This window comes from Pinus tabuliformis, chromosome Q (assembly GCF_031772625.1).
Source record: "Pinus tabuliformis cultivar Carrire ecotype Pingquan chromosome Q, CPIR1, whole genome shotgun sequence".
NCBI lineage: Eukaryota > Viridiplantae > Streptophyta > Pinopsida > Pinales > Pinaceae > Pinus > Pinus tabuliformis.
The window spans coordinates 576,806,909-576,828,980 of record NC_142296.1 but is presented as its reverse complement, the minus strand read 5'-3'; the positions used below and the strand labels follow the sequence as shown (position 1 = coordinate 576,828,980).

Below are 22,072 nucleotides of genomic sequence, written 5' to 3'. Positions count from 1 at the left end.
ACATATTCAATTAATTTTATCATCATGAATATTAATAATATATTTTATCCCAGTACATTATAGTGGGTCTAATGGTTAAGAGTATGTGTTTCCTCCTAAGAGGTCACAGGTTCAAAACCAGAGGAGGGTAGAGTATGTATGTCTTTGTAGAATTAATAGTCAAATCTCTGCGTGGAGGGTCCCTTGTCCCACAAACAAGGGGGTCTTATACACCAATGTATGACCTTAAAATTGGATAATAATAATAATAATTACCTTGTCCCACATGCACATTTTCTCTCCCTCTGCAATGACACCAAATTTGGCTAGGGTTTTCAATGCTCGCAACTGCCAAAGGGGTCTTTGACCTCATGCATCTTCCTCGCACCGCGAGAAACTCAGGGACTCAACTGCACTCTCTTTTTGGCACCTTATGGCACCTGGCTTCAGGTTTGGTATCGACCCTCATTTGCCCATCTCTGTCTGTCGGCGAGTATGGAGGAGGACTTGGTAGACTATACAGATGACCCGTATGTTTCTATGCCCATCTGGACAAATTCACCCTCTCCCTTGCTGGATGCGTCACTTTCTGCTCTTCCGGCTACACATGATGGTTACCCTAGGGCCACCTCGCCAATATACCCTACTTGCCCCAGCTCCTCGTGACTGGCCTACTCCTCGTCCGCGGAATCGATTCCTTGGCCGGAGACTGATTATCCTCCCCCTTCTTCAACATCCCTACACTTCATGGTTACTTGTTTGGACTCCATTACTCCCTCTTATCTGATTGGCAATACTTCTGCATTCCCTTCTGTCGGTATACCTCACTTCTCTCTATCGGAGCTAGGTCACCCTCCCTTGGTTCCCCCTATCGAACCTCCAATTTCTCATCCAGCTCCCCCTTCCCATTAAATCTCTGCTCCCCTCTCATCTAGTTTCTTTGAAGGCCCTCCAATCAACTCGTCTAATTGTAGCCTTGATCCAAGGGCCGATGATGTTTAGGATAACCCCCTTGAACCCTCTTCCGCTCCTTAGGTAGACAAGTCCTCCAAGTCCGTGAAGAAATCCAAGTGTGTTAAAGCCGGGAACAAAGGAATCTCCCTCAGATTTGGAGAAGGGCTACAGATGGGGGATGTTATTGATACTACGGATAGGGTTTTGTTCGGGAGATTTCGCAGTTGCACATACTCCACAACGTGATTATGACAATAGATAAATGAAATATGGGGGCAGATACTTATAGAATTGCTATCGATCACTTCCCTCTGGCATGGGTAGTTCGCTCTCTGGTTCCTGCGAGTGGATTATAATTCGTGGGTGCTCTCGAAATATTGGCACATTGAACTAGCTCATGTCCTGCTCAAGAGGTGGAGTCCCATGTTTGATCTGGAGTGGGAGCAATTGGGAGTTGGACCCATCTGGGTTTGCTTACTGGGTCTTCCACTACATTTCTGGTCTGAAGACATATTCACTCGCATTGGCAACGCTCTTGGTGCCTATCTAGATTGCATCGTTGTGAGTGTATGACTGGTTCCATGTCGATTTATGTCATTTACATGTATTGTTGTAGTATTCTTGGTTACATTCTTGCATGTTTGGTTACATTCTTGTATGCTTAGTTGCATGTATCATTCTTGCATGTTTGATTTCAAGAATTTTTCATTCACGCTTGATCATACGTGTTTATGAATATGTCTGGATGGTTATGCATAATTGATGCATGTTCATGTTTGCATGTGGTCAAGTGTATAGTGATGTAATGATGGTGGTTTTCATGAATGAGGTTGTGGTGTGTGTTTTTGTTGAGGTCGTGAATTGATGACTGGACCCTAGCTAGAATGACGGTTGCATGGTCATATGCTTATGTTTTATGTTTCTATATGCTGTCATGATTATGTTATACATGTATCAAGTTGATTTGTTGATCTTGTAGACAAGGTATCCTCCCCGAGCTATACTAAGGTACGATGGTTTATTGTGATTTGGTTTAGCTAATGTGATATACCTTGCAGGAACTAGCAAGATGGTTGACTACAAAGACTCTCCCTATGAATTCAAAGAGTAGTATGGTGTTGGGAACTCTTCCGACCTGGAAGTGACATTGAGAAGCTTAAAGGAAGAGATAAGGAGTTGTAAGGCAGATAATGACAGAATCATACAGTCTCAGGAAAAGTTAGCATAGGTAAATGTAGTCATACTTCAGAGCTTGTTAGATTTGTAGCGACAGGGACCCCTTCGAATCAGTCATGAGTAGGAGAACAAAACTAATGGGGCATATGGCAGTAGATCGCATGGTGATCACCGGTCAGATAAAGAGGACACAATCTGGGATGGCAGATTGTTGGACACTCTAGAGAGGAGAAGGGATAGACATAGGTATGACTCTAGTTCTGATTCAGATAAGCACTGTGATCGTCACCGTTATCATCCTTACAGGAGGAGTGATATGGGATATTTTCCGGATGAGTTTAAGAAAGCAAAGCCACCTACTTTTGATGGGGAGGTAAGGAGATCACATGATGTAGAGGCTTGGCTACTCAGTATGAAGAAGTTCTTCAGGTTGCATGACTACTCAGAGAACATGAAAGCTAGAGTGGCTACTTTCAGTCTTAAAGGTAAAGAAGACATCTGGTGGGAAGATGTGAAGAATGTCAGGGACATAAATGAGGAAGATTTTACTTCGAGTGAATTTGAGCGGCTATTCAAGAAAAATTATATGTCATAGAGATACTTTGATGACAGGGAAAAAGAGTTCTATGAACTAAAGATGGGATCCATGACAGATGATGAGTACACCAGTATGTTCTTGGAACCGTTGAGGTATGTGCCTTACCTCAAGGAGGAGAAGGCTAAGATTTAGAGATTCATTAGTGGACTACCATTTGCATTCAAAGACATGATTGAATAGGATGAGCCTAGATCATTGGAGGAGGCCATTTGAAAGCTAAAGCATTGCTACGAACAATTGAAGTGCAACAATGAAACTAAGCTAAGCTGGAGAGGTAATGTAAAGAACAAAGGAAAATGGGATAAAAAGTGAGCAAGGCCATAGGGTACAGATAACAAGGAGAATGTTGCACCACCTAAGAGGTTCAATGCATTAGATATAAGACACGGACATCGATCTAAAGAAAATAATAAGGACGGAGGTTGGACAACTATAGAGTGTTGGACTTGTGGCAATTATCATCGCAGGAGAGATTGTCTACAGAATCAGGGTGGTAGACCTCAAATATATAGTGCACAGGAGGCGTAGACTGTTGGATATGTAGGCCAAAGTATTCCTCATATCTATGCAGTCGTGGACAACAGGCATGCAGAACACCAGGCATCTATCATTGAGATGGACGGTAAGCTTTGTGATTAAGTTATTTCTATTTTGATTGACCCTGGATCTAATTATAGCTATGTTATTCCTAACTTGGTGGATAAGTGTGGTTTGAATAAGGAGTTGCATGTAGAGTCTTGGTTAATGAAGTTGGCTACAGGTACAAAGAAGCGAGTGCATCATTGGGTAAGATCTTGTACATTTGACTTAACTGGTATGCCTATAGCAGCACATTTAAATGTATTACCGTTGGGTTCATACAGTATGTTATTGGGCATGGATTGGTTATATCTACATAGAACCAAGGTAGACTGTTATGATAAAGCTATTGAGTGTGTTGATGACAATGGAGAACCAAGATTCTTGCAAGGTAAGAAGAAATCCACATCATTTAGGATGGTGATAGCTATGTAAGAAAAGCGTAGCCGCAGGAAGGGATGCAAGCTATTTGCAGTACACATTTCTAGTGATAAGGGTAAGGAGGCTAAGGATGTGGATGTGTTGAACAAGTACCCAGTTTTGCAGTAGTTTCAAGATGTATTTCCTGAGGAAATTACAGAGTTTCCAACTCACAGGGAGGTAGAATTTTCTATTGAGTTAGTGCCAAGGGTAGCTCCAACATCTAAAGCACCTTGCAGGATGAGCACAACTGAGTTGGTTGAGTTAAAATTGCAGTTGAAGGAAATGTTGGACAAGGAATACATTAGGCCAAGTGTATCACCTTGGGGCGCACCGCTCTTTTTTGTGAGGAAGAAAGATGGTACTCTCAGATTATGCATTGATTACAGGTAGTTGAACAAAGTGACTATCAAGAATAGGTACCCTTTACCAAGGATTGATGACTTGTTTGATCAAATGAAGGGAGAAACATTGTTCTCAAAGATTGACTTGAGATCCAGATATCATCATGTACGCATCAAAGAGGAGGACATTTACAAGACTGTGTTCAGGACCAGGTATGGGCATTATGAGTTTGTTGTCATTCCATTTGGCTTAACTAATGCTCTAGCTACATTCATGTGTTTGATGAATAGTGTGTTGCATCCATATTTGGATAAGTTTGTTATTATGTTCATTGATGATATACTAGTATATTCTAAAAATGAGGAAGAGCACGTTGAGCACTTAACAACAGTATTGAGGTTGTTGAGGGAGCATAAGTTGTATGCTAAGCTTAGCAAGTGTAGTTTCTTTCAGACTTAGGTGCACTACTTGGGAGATGTTGTCTCCAAGGAAGGCATTGCAATAGATCTAGAGAATATAAGGGCCACCATGGAGTGGGTAGCTCCTAAGAGTGTGGACGAGGTGAGATATGTCATGGCTCTGGCAAGATATTACAGGAGGTTCATCAAGAACTTCTGGAAAATTGCTTATCCCATCACATCCTTATAGAGGAAAGGTAAGAAGTTCAAATGGAATGAGGAGTGTGAGGCTAGCTTTGAGCATCTTAAGCAGTTGTTGACGCATGCACTAGTACTACAGATTCCAGATCCGGACAAAGGGTTTTTGGTATGCACATATGCTTACAAGAGAGGGCTTGGTGGAGTCCTTATTCAGGATGGGAAAGTGGTATGTTATGAGTCCCGGAAACTAAACGAGCACGAGCGGAACTACCTGGCACATGATCTTCAGTTAGCAGCGATTATACATGTACTGAAGATGTGGAGGCACTATCTTCTTGGAAGGAAATTTGTACTTATGAGTGATCACATTGGGTTGAGGTATTTGTTTGACCAGCGGAATCTGAATGTCAGGCAGGCTATATGGTTGGCCACGATTAGCTAGTTTGATTTCGAGATCAAGTACATCAAAGGTAAGGAAAACAAGGTGGCAGATGCTCTCAGTAGATGGATATAGGTACACCACTTGGTAGCTATGAGCTCATATGGGAGATATTTACAGGATAAGATTTTGCAGGCGAGGCAACAGGATGTCAAGTATATGGAGATTGTGCATAGGTTGCAGCATGGTAATATTACAGGTACATGTACAGGTCATGGTATAGGTACATGTATAGGTGTAGGTACATGTTGTTAGAAAATTATATATTACAGAGCATTGGAACACATAAAATATTGCAGAAATATAAACATAGAAAACACATAAAACAAGAGAGACACAAATATACGTGGTTCACCCAGTTTGGGCTACGTCCATGGAGAAACATCCAGTCCTTCCTTTTATATTATCCAGCAAACTGAAGAGATACAACCTACAACAAATCTGTTTTAATTCCCTCTTCACTCTCAATCTCCTCTCTCTTCCTCACTCGGAATACATATATACATACACGCAATACAATTGCCTCTTATAGAGCGAGGGGTTGCCTTCTAGGGCAAAAACCCCTAAATTAAACATAACTTCTACTCTCATATCTCCACCTAATGAATGGCCCAAATTGACTACGAAATTACAACATTTTACAAGGAGATTTTACATCTATTTTTAGCTTTGGGGGCGTTGAGGCTCCCAAAGGTCGCAGTCGCCCCCCCCGCCCCCGGGACCCCCCCTGCAGTGAATATTTTATGGGCGGCGTTGCCACCCCATTACGAACTGGAGTCCAATGCGGCAATACCTTTGAATACAAAATATAATCAGGCTCCATACCCAAAAATCTCCCACTTAGAGACTGATTATAGCAACTCCACTGTTGCTTCGTTTGTTGGACAATGACTCCACTTTGGACCTGGTTGTTTATCATAGTCTTCATCATACTTGAAGACCAATTGAAACTGAGCAGATTCTCAATTTCTCCCTGGTTACAACTTTTGTTAACATATCTACAGGATTCTGGCTAGTGTGTATCTTTTCCAGCTTCAACTGTCCATCTTCCAACGTTGACCGTATGAAATGGTACTTGAGTTGTATATGTTTAGTCTTGGAATGAAATGCAGAGTTCTTTGCAAGATGTATGGCACTCTGGTTGTCACTGTATAACCTGCCCAACTCCTGCTTCTTACCCAATTCATCCAGAAACCTTTGTAACCAAATCATTTCTTTACTAGCCTCTGTAGCAGAAACATACTTTGCTTCTATTGTTGAGAGTGCAACAACACTGTAGTTTTGAAACCCAACTAACAGCTGTTACACCTACAGTAAACACATACCCTGTTGTGCTCCTCCTGTTATCTCTATCACCCGCCATATCTGCATCAACATATCCCTGTAGAGTAATGTTTGAACCACCAAAGCATAATGCTTGATTTGTGGTACCTCTCAAATACCTGAGAATCCACTTTATTGCCATCCAATGTTATTTTCATGTATTGTTCATGTACCTACTTACAACTTCCATTGCATGTGCAATATCAGGCCTTGTGTAGACCATTGCATACATTAAGCTTCCAATTGCTGATGCATATGGAACTTTAGGCATATGAGCCATTTCTTCCTGAGTCTTGGGACACTCCTCCTTACTTAATTTGAAATGGCTAGCCAAAGGTATACTAACTAGTTTTGCATTCTGCATATTAAACATTTTCAACACCTTTTCTATGTACTCAATTTGAGACAATGTTAATTTGTGATTCTTCCTGTCTCTAGTTATTCTCATACCAATTATTTGTTTTGCAGCACCCAAATCCTTTATTGCAAATGAGTTCAACAATTTTCTTTTGAGCACATTTATTTCCTGCATGTTAGAACCTACAACAAGCATGTCATCTACATACAATAACAATATAATATAGCTGCCATAATTTTTCCTTTCAAGATAAACACAATAATCAGAGTGACATCTAGTATAACCTTTTTCAGACATAAACATGTCAAACTTTAGATACCACTGCCTTGGAGCCTGTTTTAAGCCATACAAGCTCTTCTTCAACCTGCACACTAGTTTATCCTTCCCTTTTACCTCATATCCTTATGGCTACTGCATATATATCTCTTCCTCCAAATCCCCATGGAGAAAGGTTGTCTTTACATCTAACTACTCAAGATGCAAATCTTCAACTGCTACTAGACTTAAAATAGTTCTGATTGAAGTCATTTTAACAACAGGAGAAAATATCTCATCAAAGTCTATACCCTTTTTCTGTGCAAACCCTTTCACCACAAATCTAGCTTTATACCTTTTTCTACTTCCATCTTCTTCCTTCAACTTGTAAACCCATTTATTCTGCAATGTTGTTTTAACTACAAGCAACCAGATTAAGTCCCAAGTTTGTTTATGTGCTAAGGAGTCCATCTCTTCTTTCATGGCTTGCTCTCACTTCTTCCTGGTTTCTATCTTCATTGATTCTTCATAACATTCTGGTTCACCAGAATCAGTCAACAGTACAAAATATAATGAAAGAGAGTATCGTTCAGGGGGTCTACTTATCTGGGTAGATCTCCTAACACCACTTTCAGGTGTTTGAGATGCTTGTTGTTGTTATGATTGTTGTTATCTCCATTGATCATTATGATTTTCAGGAACCATCAGTTTTTCTGTGATCTCATCAAGCACTGTGTATTCTTTGTTTTCTTTTTCTTGTTTCTTTTCCTGAAGTTGATCCTTATACAAAACCTTTTCATTGAATATGACATCTCTACTCCTAATGATTTTGTGTTTTTCATAATCATTAAAGCGATAACCAAAATCATTAACACCATATCCAATAAAAGTACATTTCTTTGATTTTGCCTCAAGCTTTGTTCTATTTTCTTTATTAATGTGGACAAAGGCTTCACAACCAAAAGTCTTTAAAAAAGAGTAGTTTACCTTTTTACATGTCCATGCCTCCTCTGGAATACCACCATCCAAGGAACTTAAAGGCCCTTTGTTTATTAGATAAACAACAATATCTACAACATCTACCAAAAATTGTAAAGGCAATCCTGCATGCAATCTCATGCACCTTGCACGCTCCATGATTGTCCTATTCATCCTTTCTGACACACCATTCTCTTGTGGTGTTCCTGGATCTGTCTTCTCTCTGTGAATTCCATTCTCTGAACAGTACCTATCAATCTCTTTGCTGCAATATTCACCTCCATTGTCTGATCCGAGACACTTCAACCTTTTTCCTGTCTCATTTTCAACCAAATCTTTCCATTTCTTGAAAGTATCAAATACATCAGATTTATTTCGAATACAATAAATCCACGTTTTTCTAGTTGCATCATCAATAAAAGTAACATAATAAAGAGAGCCACCAAGAGATGATACCTGAGCAAGTCCCCATACATCTATATGCACAAGCTCTAATTTTTCGCTCTTCTTTTCTTTCCCAACTCTGAGGAATCTGAATCTCTTATGTTTTCCATAAACACAATTATCACAAAATTTTAAATCAACATGCTTCAAACCTGGCAACAAATTTCTTGAGTAAAGAATTTTCATCCCCTTCTCACTCATGTGCCCGAGCCTATGATGCCACAATGTCATATCTTCTCCTATAGAGGTTATAGCATTAACAGAATTATAAATACCATTGCATAAATACAATGTACCAACCTTTTCTCCTTTTGCTATTACCAGGGATCCTTTAGTGACATTCCAGGTTTTATCTGTAAAAGTAGTCACACAACCTTCACCTCCCAACTGCCCTGTTGAAATAAGATTCTCCTTCAGATCTAGAACATGCCTTACCTCCTTCAATAGCCATTGATTTCCATTCTGTTGTTTTATGAAAACTGTACCCATTCCAATGATTTTACAAGGCTTATCATCACTCAATCAAACCTGTCCAAAATCTCCTTAAACATAATCATGAAAATGTTTCCTATCAGGTGTGGCATGGAATGAGGCCCCTAAGTCTACCACCCAGGCATCAATAATATTTTCTAAAGAAAGAATCAAAGCATCATGCAACACATCAATTGTTACATTTGCTTCATGATTATTTTCTTGCTGCGCGTATCCTTCTTTTCCCTTCTGAGACTTGTAGTCTTTCTTCAGGTGTCCTTTCTTCCCACATTTCCAGCACATTATCCCCAATCTGGACTTGGATCTACCTATTCTTGACTTACTGCAATATCCAGGGCTCTTTCCTCTTTCCATTTTTCTTCCCCCAGTCTTTGTAGTCAAAGCATTACCTGATGTCTCACCGGAGCTTTTCCATCACATTTCCTCGCTAAGGATTGCACCAACAACATCATCAAAATTTAAAGTACTAGATCCAGAGATAGAGTTACTAATGGCCATAACTAAACCATTCCAACTTTCTAGCAATAAGCAAAAAAATAACAGAGCCCTAACTTCATCATCAAAAGTTACCCCTACAGAACTTAATTGACTGGTAACTGTTTTAAATTCATTTAAATTATCAACAACAGATCCACCTTCTGACATTTCCATATTAAATAAACGCTTCATAAGAAATACCTTATTTGAGGCTGAGGGTTTTTCATATAGTTTGGCCAATATTGACATTAAACCCTCTGTTGTTGTTTCCTTTGAAATATTAAATGCTACCGATGCCGCTAGGCACAACCGTATTGTTCCAAGTGCCTTTCTGTCGAGAATATCCCATTCTATGTCTATCATACTCATCGGCTTCTTTGCCTTTCCGCTCAATGGTTGGTACAAATCTCTCTAATACAAATAATCTTCCATCTGCATCTTCCACAGCTGGTAGTTTTGGTTGTTAAATTTTTCGACCCTAAACCTACCATCTTCTGCCATTGCTCCCACTCAAACCAGGAACCCTTCTCTCCTGCGATTTTATCATCCAAATAGACCTTCGGCTCTGATACCAGTTGTTAGAAAATTATATATTACAAAGCAATGGAACACATAAAATATTGCAGAAATATAAACACATAAAACACATAAAACAAGAGAGACACAAATATATGTGGTTCACCTAGTTTGGGCTATGTCCATAGAGAAACAACCAGTCCTTTCTTTTATATTATCTAGCAAACTGAAGAGATACAACCTACAACAGATCCATTGTAATTCCTCTTCAGTCTCAATCTCCTATCTCTTCCTCACTTAGAATACAGATATACATAGACGCAATATGATTCCCTCATATAGAGCGAGGGGTTGCCTTCTAGGGCCAAAAACCCTAAATTAAACATAACTTCTACCTTCAGATATCGGCCTAATGAATGGCCCAGATTGACTACGAAATTACAACATTTTACAAGGCAATTTTACATCTATTTTTAGCTTCAAGGACACTACCCCTGATCCCCCCGCCAGGGGGGGCTCCCAAAGGTCGCAGTCGCCCCCCCCCCAAGACCCCCTGCAGCAAATACTTTACGGGTTGCGTTGCCGCCCCATTATGAACTGGGGTCCAATGTGGCGATACCTTTGAATATAAAAGATAATTAGGCTCCACACCCAACACATGTACATTTAGTGGTACAGGGACATGTGACAGTATAGGTACAAGTGCAGGTGCACAGGGCATTGACTATCGTCTTGCAATCGATGGATTGGTTAGGTTCTCAGACAAGATGTATCTACGAGATAAAAGTGAGATCGAGAAGGTCATCTTGAGGTAGTTTCATGTGAAACCATATTCAGGTCACCTAGGTTATCAGAAGACACTGACAATAGTGAAGAGATGTTACTATTGGCTGAATTTGAAGAGGGATGTAGCAGAGTTTGTGGCTAGATTCTTTGATTTTCAATGAGTGAAGGTAGAGTGTAAACATCCAGGTGGACTACTACAACCAATTGCAATTCGAGAATGGAAATGGGAGGTCATTTCCATGGATTTCATCACAGGATTTTCGAAGACAGTGAAGTAACATGATTGCATCATGGTCATTGTGGATAAGTTAACAAAGGTTGCACCCTTCATTATGGTGAAGTCTAAGTTCTTAGCTAGTGATGTGGCACAAGTGTTGATCAGAGATGTGGTTAGACTACATGGTGTTCCGAAGAAGATTGTGTCAGATAGGGATAAGAAGTTCACTTCCAAGTTTTGGAAGAAGTTATTTATAGGTTTGGGCACAGAGCTGGCCTTCAGCACAACTTATCATCCACAGACATATGGACAGACAGAGAGGGTCAAAAAGATATTAGAGGACATGTTGAGGATGTATGTGATGCATCGGCAGTGGAAGAGGGAAGGGTATCTCCCTTTGGTAGAGTTCGCATACAACAATGGTTATCAGGAGTTACTGAGGATGAGTCCTTTTGAGGCATTGAATGGGCGGAGTTGTAACAATCCTATCAATTGGAGTGATTTGGTTAGTAGGGTATTGATTGGACCAAATATGTTGGCAAACTTGGAACATGAGATGCAGGTGATGAAGAAGAATCTCAAGGCAGCAAGAATCTCATTGTAAATATTGTAATGAGCTTTGTTATAAAGCTCCACTATGCGGTATGTTGTCATGATGTTTTTCTCTTGAGCATATATTTCATTGTAAATAATGCTTTGATCTTTGTTATAAAGCTCCATGAGAAGTGTGTCTTCTTTCAACATGTTGCTGAGGCATATGTGTGATTGAATACCGAGGACAATGTCCCCCAAGGGGGAGGATTCTATAACAATCCTGGTGAAAATTTCATGTAATAAAAGTTAAAAACAATAATCATGATTTATTTGACACTTATTCTAAGATGAATGTTGGGCAAGACAGCCTAGGGGGTGTTCATTTGGTTGTTTATGGCTAAGGAAATTGGGAAAGGCAATGGCTAAGGCATTAAAAGGCAAAAAGGCATTTTTGGCACATTTATTTATGAAAATAATGGAAATTAGAAGAAAAAGGAGGTGAAAGGTCACAGGTTGCATGTGAGGAGGAAAATGAAGGAAAATAATGGAAAATGAAGAAAATAGTGGCTTCATCCATAAAAAGGTTTCTGAGGATCAGTTGGTAACCTTTTGTCATTGTGTTGGAACTCTCTCATTATTCTCTCTCTCTCTCATACTCTTGGATACTTATATTTTTCTTGGAGCACCCTTGGAGGTGTGGCATACTTGGATTCTTGGAGCAAGAAGGTAAAGGAAGAGCAGGAAAGTGGAAGAAGGCATCGACATCATCAACTACATCAGATTTGTTTGTAGGTACCGAGTTGCATGCATGCTTTCTTCACTAGTTTTGGCATGCATGGAATATGCATGTGGCTTCTTGGTTGTGATATGTCATTGGCCTCAAGGATGGTCAGGATTAACAGTGGATTTCCTAGCCTTGCCATTTCCTGGATAGCCATGGTGATTGTGGGTTTACTTTCATTATTTGTTTTTGGTTGGTTCTCATGTTTCCTTAGCTTGGGTTGAGTTATTAGTCTTGGAAGCCTTGGTTGAACAAACGCTCTAGAGACCCTTAACAACTTGAGTTAAGTTACTAGTCCTAGAAGCCTTGGTTGGAAAAATTCTCTGGAAGCCCTTGGTGGGTTGAGTTACTAGTCCTAGGATCCTTGGTTGGACAAACGCTATGAAAGCCCTCTATAAGTTGTGGGTTGAGTTACTATTTCTGGAAGCCTTGGTTAGACAAATTCTCTGGAAGTCCTGGAAGCCTTGGATGGATACCAATCTGATGATGGTTTGTGATGCCTAACCGTGAGGTGGAATCACTGTTTGATGGGTTGTGTTGGGTGGCCTCTAGAATCCCTGCATGAGTTTTGATTGATGTGTTCTATGAGATCCCACATTCATGCTTCGAATATGGTGTGGGGGTGAATGGTTGAAGAGAGATTTGGCTTATCCATTTTACGGTCGGGTTCAACATGGAAGTCCCATCTCAAGTTTGGATTTTACATAATCAATGAAAGGTTATTTCTCCTTGTATTTCTATGAGCATTTTGATGGATTGTACGTGGTCTATATGGTTGTACTTTCATGAGTGTTTTTGTCCCTATTATGCTAGTTATGTATGTGTTTTATGACAACAACCATGCATGGATTTCCTCATGTTTTTACTTGTAATTGAATAACCAATGTATCTAAGACCTAATGGATGGAATGGCAGTTGATGTGTTGAGACATCAATGGTTCTTAGTGATTCTCAGCTAAGTATGAGATCCATTTGCTCAGAACTGTTAATTACACTTGTAGATTACACATTTGCAATATGTTTGACGAAATGCCTCTTGTGGCTAGTAGGGGTCCAATCAAGGCCTTGAACAAGTATTTGCTTTAGTATTGCCATTTCCATGTTAATTTACTGATTTGAAGAGATGGTTCAATTCTAGGCAGTGACCTGGGCTTTAGGCCTGAAAAAGTGGCTCAAATACCAGATTCGTTGGCATAACACTAATTGTTTTGGTCTCTGGTGACTGGCAGACAAGTCTGTGAGAGTGACTTTGAGTTGTTGGTCACACTCATGCCTATAGCATGGCAGCGACTGAGCCTCAAATTGTCCAAAAGCTCATTGGGACTCCAAGGAAAGTCGTCTAAAGTACTGGATTGGTTCCTGAGGGTCCTGTAGCTGATAATTAATGTCTATATGGTGTGTTTTCGTCGATTCCACTTCCTTAACATGACTTGGGAGGTTTAATTGTATCATAGTGGTCCCTCGTCGCATGTTTACCCCAGCTGACCAGTTTCTTGGGTAGGTGTGGGAGGAGGGTGTTACAAAGTATCTCTTACATGGTCCAATGTTCGTAGTTCAACTTGGGGAGAACAATTCATACATGAGAAATCAAACAAACTATCAACCATATGTGAATCTATGTAAGGTTTGAGTTTAAAGTGAGAGGTTTCTGAGTATTTTTTGTCAAATATACAAGAGAAATAAAAGTAAAAGAATGAATAAAATAATTTAAAGAAGACATTACAAATGCCAATAAAACAAATAATAATTTTATATATGAATAATAAAAGAATAAAGGAAATTAGAAAACCAAATAACATTGAATTTTATTTAAATACTAGAAGATATTGAGAAAAAGAGTTTGAAGAAGTTCCATACATGATAGAGAACCAATAGTAATTGAAGGATGGTCTCTCCCATGAAAACAACTATTAGAAAGCACACAAAAATAAGAACAATATAAATAAAACAAGCACAAAAGTGTATCTAAGAGGTTACCAAGTGATATAGGGTTTCATATTGTTGAAAATAAATACTCTTTAATTATTAAAAAAAAAGACAACCCCTTATTGGGAAAATCAAGCATAAAAGTTTATATGGAAAGATGTAAGGTGTTAAAGGGTGAAAAGGTGTTGGAGTTAAATATCCTCAACCATAGGAAAAAAAAAAAAAAGTAATTTTTTGTGTTAAACAAAAGTAACTTTTTATGTATATATGTAAAATTTAAATAAATTAACTTTTATATATGTAAAATTTGAAAATAAAATATGAAAATTAAGTAAAAAAATCGAATAAATCTTTTAAATAAATTTTATTGGCTATCAAATTTACATTTATAAAATATTTTATTTACCACTCATAACATTCATTAACATAAAATAAATAAATTAAAAACACATATAAAAACACACATCCCAATCAATTTAATGCACATCCCATTCATAAGGCATCTTGTTTACGACTTATAACATTCATGAACATGACTCAATCCCTCGCTCCCAAGCAGTGTTCAAATTTGAACACATCACAGCCCTTCTGAAGCCTTTTAGCACGTCAGAGAAGTTCTTAGCCAAATTTACCAGTCAAAAGAAATTTAAATTTTGATTTTTACAAGTTAAAAAAAAATAGAAATAAATAATATTATAAAATGCCATATGAAGGGCTGCCCGTCCTTAGGACATTTCCAAAAATTCCAATTCTCTGACTAATGTAACACTCTAAAGTCTGCAGGAGGTTCTAGCAACACTCAAGAAAGTGCAATGGGATGTAATGGAGGTTGTTCATCCATTCCCAGGCCATCAGCCATAATAAAAGCACTGACAGAGTTAGCAGTTATGATATGAGGTTTATGTTCGGATAACAGAGGTTTCTTTTCGCATTCATTGATAACATAGAAGAAGTAGCTATGTATTGGTATCCATGAATAGGGCATATTTTGAAGGTATGAAAGCACTGATAGAGTTAGCAGTCATGATATGAGGTTTATGTTTGGATAACAGAGGTTTCTTTTCGCATTCATTGATATGAGAGGAGAAGTAGCTATGTATTGGTATCCATGAATAGGGAATATTTTGAAGGTATCAAAGATGTAGAAGAAACCAATGACAAAAGACAGAATTAACGATGACTGAAGTAGATTATTCTGAGCCTGTGAGTCTTGCCTGCATTGATTTTTCCAATCCCAACCTTACGGTGAGTGCAGCAGAAGTTTGCAAGGTATTTTAACTCTCAGCTTTAATTTTCAAGTTTCATTTCCCTGGCCTTTCATTTAGTTCATTGATTTAGGCAGAACCGATTAAAATTATCATGTATGGAATGGTTGATTGATCTTTATATAGTCATGTGTAGGAATGAGAACCATCAAGGTTACACTCCATATCAAGCTGGATCTCTTAATCTTTCCATTCAACCCAAAGGTTTGATGTGGATTTATGTCTTCTTATATTTACTTCTGCTTGTAATTACACCTTGCTCTGCTCAAGTCTAAAAAACCAATCCATTGAAGTATTTTACTTCATCTTTTTTCATATATTCATTTTTCAAGGGGATTGGAAAGGGAGTTATGAAGCTTCTGAAGTGTCGATAAAGGCAAGCGATTTCACGGTTCCAATCAATAGCCTTTAAAAAGTATGCAATTCAACATTTGAAACGATATTTTTCATATTTGTGAAGCGTTAAAAAATAGATTAATGTGACAGTGTTGACATTTTTACATCATAACCACATACTACATTTTCTGTGGTATCTCCATTTTCCTTAATTTGTAAAATTTTATTCTTTCTTGTTAACCCACTATTAACACAAGATTGTTCAATTATGAGATTACCCCACTAGATGGTGATAACTACGCTTACTAATACACAAACCTTTTTTTTTCATCTTGTAAATAACTACTACCATCTACTACATCTTCGAGGATGCCAAATATATTCGAGTACTGATCATCCCGAATATATTCGAGTACTGATCATCCTACCGCTATGAAAACATCTTCCATCCTACCTTAATTATGAGGACATATTCATGACATTACTTTGATGTTCCACATAGATATCTTGACATAGTATAATAAGGCCGATAGGGTTCCTTACATTTTCCATGAAGACATCATTACTTTGAAACTCTCATGTTCGACATGGAAATCTTGAGATAACATAATAAGGCCCATAGGGTTATTTATTTAGGGTTTCTTTTTAGAAAACATTGGTATATAGACAGAGTAATCTCTTTATTAATTTGAATTCTTATTTTATAGTGATAAATTAATACATTCTCATTTTATAGTAATAAATGAATAATTTTTCATTTTATAGTAATAAATGAAATAAATTAGTTAAAGATGTAAGTTTATCATGTTTAAAAATAGATTAAAGTGCTAATAATGACATTTTTACATCATAACCAAATTTTCTGTTGTATTTTCATTTTCTTTCCTAATTTGCAAACTTTTTTTTATTTCTTGTCAACCAACCATTCAGAGAAGATTTTTCAATTTTGACAACCATTTAGACAAGATTGTTCAATTATGAAATTACCCATCAAATGGTGGTAACTACGCTTAGTGATTCTAAAGTTTTTTATGTTCTTGTAAATAACTACTATCATCTCATTTCTATTTTCAGATGATTCCGTGACTGACAACCATAATGCTTACAAAATCCTAGCATTGTTGCCATTTGAACTTACTGTAATCAAGCCTACTATTAAGCCTAGCATTTGTAAAATCAAACTTTATTTTAAACCCTGTATTTCTTCTCTTATCTTAAAAAGCCTTTTTCTTTATTAACTCTCTGGTTTTTGAAAACGTAGAAATTAATGCTATAAAAAAAATTGAGAAATAATAAGTGTGCTTCCCATAAAATTATATAGAGTGTTAAAATGAAACTCTAGGGCTCTATTAATAACCACACAACTGAAGATTGGTCTGCCTACAGGGCTACAACTTATTTTTCTTTTTCCGATTGGTCTTCCCAAAAGATATAGAATAGCTAATAGCTATCCATACAACTACTATTGTGTCTCCCGCTTCATTCTCTCCATTCGACATCTAGGAAATAAATTGTGCATGTGGGTGTTGTCCATGTACCTACTGCTATGAAGGGTTTTTAAGGAGATGTTGAAATCATAGAAAAATTAAACGACATTGTTAATGAAAACAGACCATATTATTAGAAAAAGACATCAACGAAAAGAAAAGACATTATTAGAAAAAGATATCAACCAAACTTGAATTCATTGTAAGGACCAAATTTGAAAACCATTCTTAAACAAAAAATACCGACCAACCAAGCCATACAACAACAACACTGCAGATGTGTATTACATTATACGATATTTCCCTATTAGATATAGAAAAATTCCTTTTAATTACATAAATTTTTGAATCTAGAAAGCTTGAAGTTTTTAATGTAGATGAAAGTCTATTGATAGTGTTCTTTGATTGAGCAATGTTCAGAGAAAAGTTTAATTCCCTTGGTTGTTGAAGGTATATATTTATTTTCTGGGTTTGCTTAAATTGTTTCACGCTAAAAAAAAAACATATAGTATAAATTAGAAACAAATGAAAACTATAAAAAAAAATTCCATTGTGCAAATATATTTATATTTTCAATGATGTAAATTCAAATACTTTTGAAGATTATCTAATGAATAGAAGAAACATATGTTTATCTTTTTTTAATAAAATTTGAGAAAAATGTTTGTCTATTTACTAAATTTTATTGAAATTTTATAGTGTTTTAATGTAGCCACTTTTTAAATTTTAAAAATTTAAGACACCATTTTATTTTGGCATTTTTTTATAAAAAAATTTATTTGATATACACTTACTAATAGAAGTACAATTTTTTTATAACTTTCATCTTTGAAAAATTAAATAAATATATACCTTTCCAAATAAAATTAAAACCCACATTTCACATTTGATCACGACTGGAGTCCCGACGCCCACCCTTTTCACTACGATGTCTCCAGAGAGGCGGACTTCCTCCCTGCTGTACTTCGCGCTGGAGAAGCACGGGCGTCTCGACATAGTGTTCAGCCATGCCGGAATCCCGGAAGGGCTATTCTCGTCCATGGCAGATGTTACTGTCGAGGTTTTGGAAAGGGTCATTTCAGTGAATTTGCGCGGGGCGTATCTGTGCGGGAAGCACGCGGCCCGGGTGATGATAGCCACCAAAACCAGAGGTTCAGTTCTCATGACGTCGAGCATGGCGTCCGTGATGGCGATGCCCAACGGGCCTTCTTACACGGCGTCGAAGCACGCGGTGTTGGGGATTATGAAGTCGGCGGCCACGGATCTTGCTCGGCACGGCATCCGGGTGAACTGCGTTTCACCCGCAGGCGTGTCTACGCCCATGTTGATCGACGCCATGAAGAAGAGCTTCCCGTCCTTCGACAAACAATGCGCGGAAGAGATGCTGGAGACGACGATGGAGCTGAAGGGTGTCACTCTGGAAGCCATTGATGTTGCCAACTCTGCCCACTACATTAGCGGCCATAATCTTGTAATCGACGGGGCATTCACGTCTTGCAAAGCGTTCTCCAATGCAAATTCCATGGATTTTCTTCCCATCAAGTCCTTCTTCGATTGGTTCGCAGCAGCGAGTTCAAAGAAAATCCAGAGCGAAGTTGATGGACAGGTAGCTCCTCAGAAACCCCTTTGAAGCAGCCTCCATTTGCTTTTCACAGTTTCTATTATTTTGACCGTAAAACACTGAAAACATTGTGTGTGTAAAAGCATGACGTGATGGAAGGAATTTATTTGTAATCGACAGATCATGGATCTGATTAGCAGACATCACTAGAAACATGCATTCCTATGTAAGTGTGACCATATTAAATACACGAAATCTCCAGAGTTCGTATGATAATTTTAAGGGAGAAGTTTAATCATTTTGTTTTATATTTAATGGTAAAGTTATGTTATTGTGAATGCATTCTAAATTTTTATTATTTAATCTATATATATGAATTTGTGAGTTTAATATACCAAAAAAAACCCATTACATCGTATTTTTTAATGAATTAAACACAAATATTTAAAAGAAAAAATAACATATTTAAATAAAATTATACATTAATATATTTTTTATAATCATTTCAAAAGTGTCCCATTGCATATGGTTTTATATTTTTTATTTTTTTTAAATAAAATTAACAAAAAATTAAATAATTTTTTTTTAATCATATATTTATTATAATTATTTCTAAATTAACAAAAAAATTAAATAAAATATTTATTTTTAATCATATATTTATAATAATCATTTCAAAAGTGATAAAGTTAAGAGTATGTGTTTCCTCCTATGAGGTCATAGGTTCAAAATGAGAGATGTAGAGTAGGGGTAGAGTATGTATGCCTTCGTACTCCACGGAGGTGGACCTCTACTTCTAAGTTAGGAATAAGTTAGATCTGAAAAACTCTATATACTAGAGTAATCTTTGAATGTAAGTGTGTGTGTCTTGAGCGAATACACCTTTGTGTAAAATATATTAATGCTTTCAGCCATTTTTAAACATGGTATCAGAGCCTGAGTCGAGAGGGTTTAAACGTATGTAGCCTAGAGAGTGATTGTAGAAGCTTTTAGCTATGTGTTTTTTATTCAGCACTAGAGTGTGAGTTGACTGAAGTTGGGGACTTGTACGACCTTTTGAGATGTGTGAACATTGATGTTTGCAATGTGAATCAGTGAGAGGAGATTGTGCTTTGGAGCGACTATATTGCCTGAGAGCTGTTGTGGTGAGTGGTGTAAAAGAAATTTGAGGCCGATGCTGTCAGCTGTAGAAGATTGAAGGTGTAACGCGACAACTGGGTGGATGCTTCCATAGAAAATGAGCCATGTTGAGAGTGGTGCACTGTGAGCCATGTTGAGAGTGGTGCACTGTAATCGTTGACTTTAAGTTGTCGGGCATAAAACAACGAAACATTGATTTTTTTTCCTTCACAAGTTCACTGCACATTTCAGTATACCTATGTAAGAATTTTGTTTTTTGTTCCAAGTTCGAGGTCTATCCCAGGGCAGATCGAACGGACCCACAGTTTGATGGAACACAGAACAAAGGCAACAATCAGTGAAATGATTGTCGTGGGTATAACAAGTTATATTCGCTTGTCTCCTAGCGTGCATGGCAGTCAACATTAAAGAGTTTACATGCGGTGAACTCAAGTGTTGTCAGGAGTGAGCTGGAGTTAGATTAGTCATGTGGCATATCTGTTGGTTGAGGAGCAACTCATTGTAAAGGAAAAAGGAAAGTGGTGTGTGATTTTCACAAAACCGTCGAAGCATTTTTTTAATTGCAAAAAGGTACATCAGTGTTGAACTTTAAAAGGTATTTCATTTTCTTCTTTCATCATGGAGTTTATGGTTTTAGAAAAATTCAGCGATGCAAATTTCTCTTCATGGAAAGTAAAAATTCAAATGCAATTAATGAAGAAAAAGTGTGGGGTATAGTGAATGGTTCAGAAGTAGCACCTACAGATGCTAAACAGTTAATTGAATGGAAAAATAGAGATGGCAAAGCTAAGTCCATTATTGGACTTGGCTCTTTCAAATTTGCAATTACATCTTCTAGATCTCACTAAACCATCTAACGAAATATGGGAACATTTGACTCAGCTATTTGGTGTAAAAGCTACAAATGCAAAATTTTCCATAAAATTGCAATTATTTAGACTGAAAATGAATGAAGAGACATTTATGTCCACTCAATTAAACAATTTAATGTCTCTTATAAGAACATTAGATGAAGTAGGTGCCAAGGTGGACGATGAAGATGCTAAAGCAATATTACTAAATAGTCTTCCTTCAAGTTATAGTAATGTTATCTTCACTTTCAATCAAATGTCTTCACAAAAATTACATGAGACAATTGCAGCACTTCTCGTAGAAGAAAAGGGACTAAAACTGGAGGATACATAAGAGAACTCTCCAATAGTAAACACATTGTTTACAAAGACAAGGATGAAAAAGAAAAATGCAAACAAAAGTGAAATTGAATACTACTATCGCAGGAAAATTGGGCCCACATCGTGGAATTGCAGAAGTCATCCCAGTGATCTATTAAAAGGGAAAGAATCAGCGAATATAGCCACAGATGAATATCCATTGATTTACGATGATGAATTTAATGAATAATTTTAACCTCTTAAACTTTTTTAGAACAACTCAGTGAAAAGGCTCAACATGGATGGATGTCCAGATAGTACGGTAGTTGCGGATCTTGGGAAGAATCCCTCATTTGTGTAAGATGTGGGAGTGGTATTTTAATGAGGTTATGTGATGGCTTGGGACGTTGTTAAGTAATTGACTTTGGGAGGTCCTTTATTTAGGAGTTCAGGAGTCGAACTCGGGAATCCAACTTGCTGACTACATCTTTATGAGGGTTATGAGGCAACTTAATCATAATCATCATAATCATGTGGCTATCCTCTTTTCCATGAATAGTGGGGGCTAACGTGGCATCCTATTGGATTATGGTGGTGAAATTAGGAAGGTCAATTATTTAGTGGCATAAATTTTGCATACAGACTTTGATTCGCATGATTCTTGCATCCTTTGCAAGGTCTCCATGTGTGTAATAGGAAAAAAAGGCATGCTCTAAAGTGACAAAGTTTTACCCCTCAAAAAATGCCATTTAGTGCCTCAAAATGCGCTGAGAAGGTTTCAGTATCAGTTTTGCAAAAATGAGACTTGTGAGTGAAAATGGTCCTGGGAGTTGAGTCCTCTGCTTTTTCCACTCTAAGAGTATCGAGATGGAAAAAAAATATAATGATCTAATCTGGATCACATGACAACTATTAGTCAGGATCTCCAAGCATCCGCATTGGCTTGTCACTACCCT

At 37.6% G+C, this 22,072-nt stretch overlaps 1 pseudogene; it reads left to right on the top strand.

The window, feature by feature from the left end:
* The first annotated feature begins 474 nt into the window (after positions 1-474).
* Positions 475-18,894, top strand: LOC149220763 (short chain aldehyde dehydrogenase 1-like; annotated as a pseudogene).
* The last annotated feature ends 3,178 nt before the right edge of the window (positions 18,895-22,072 follow it).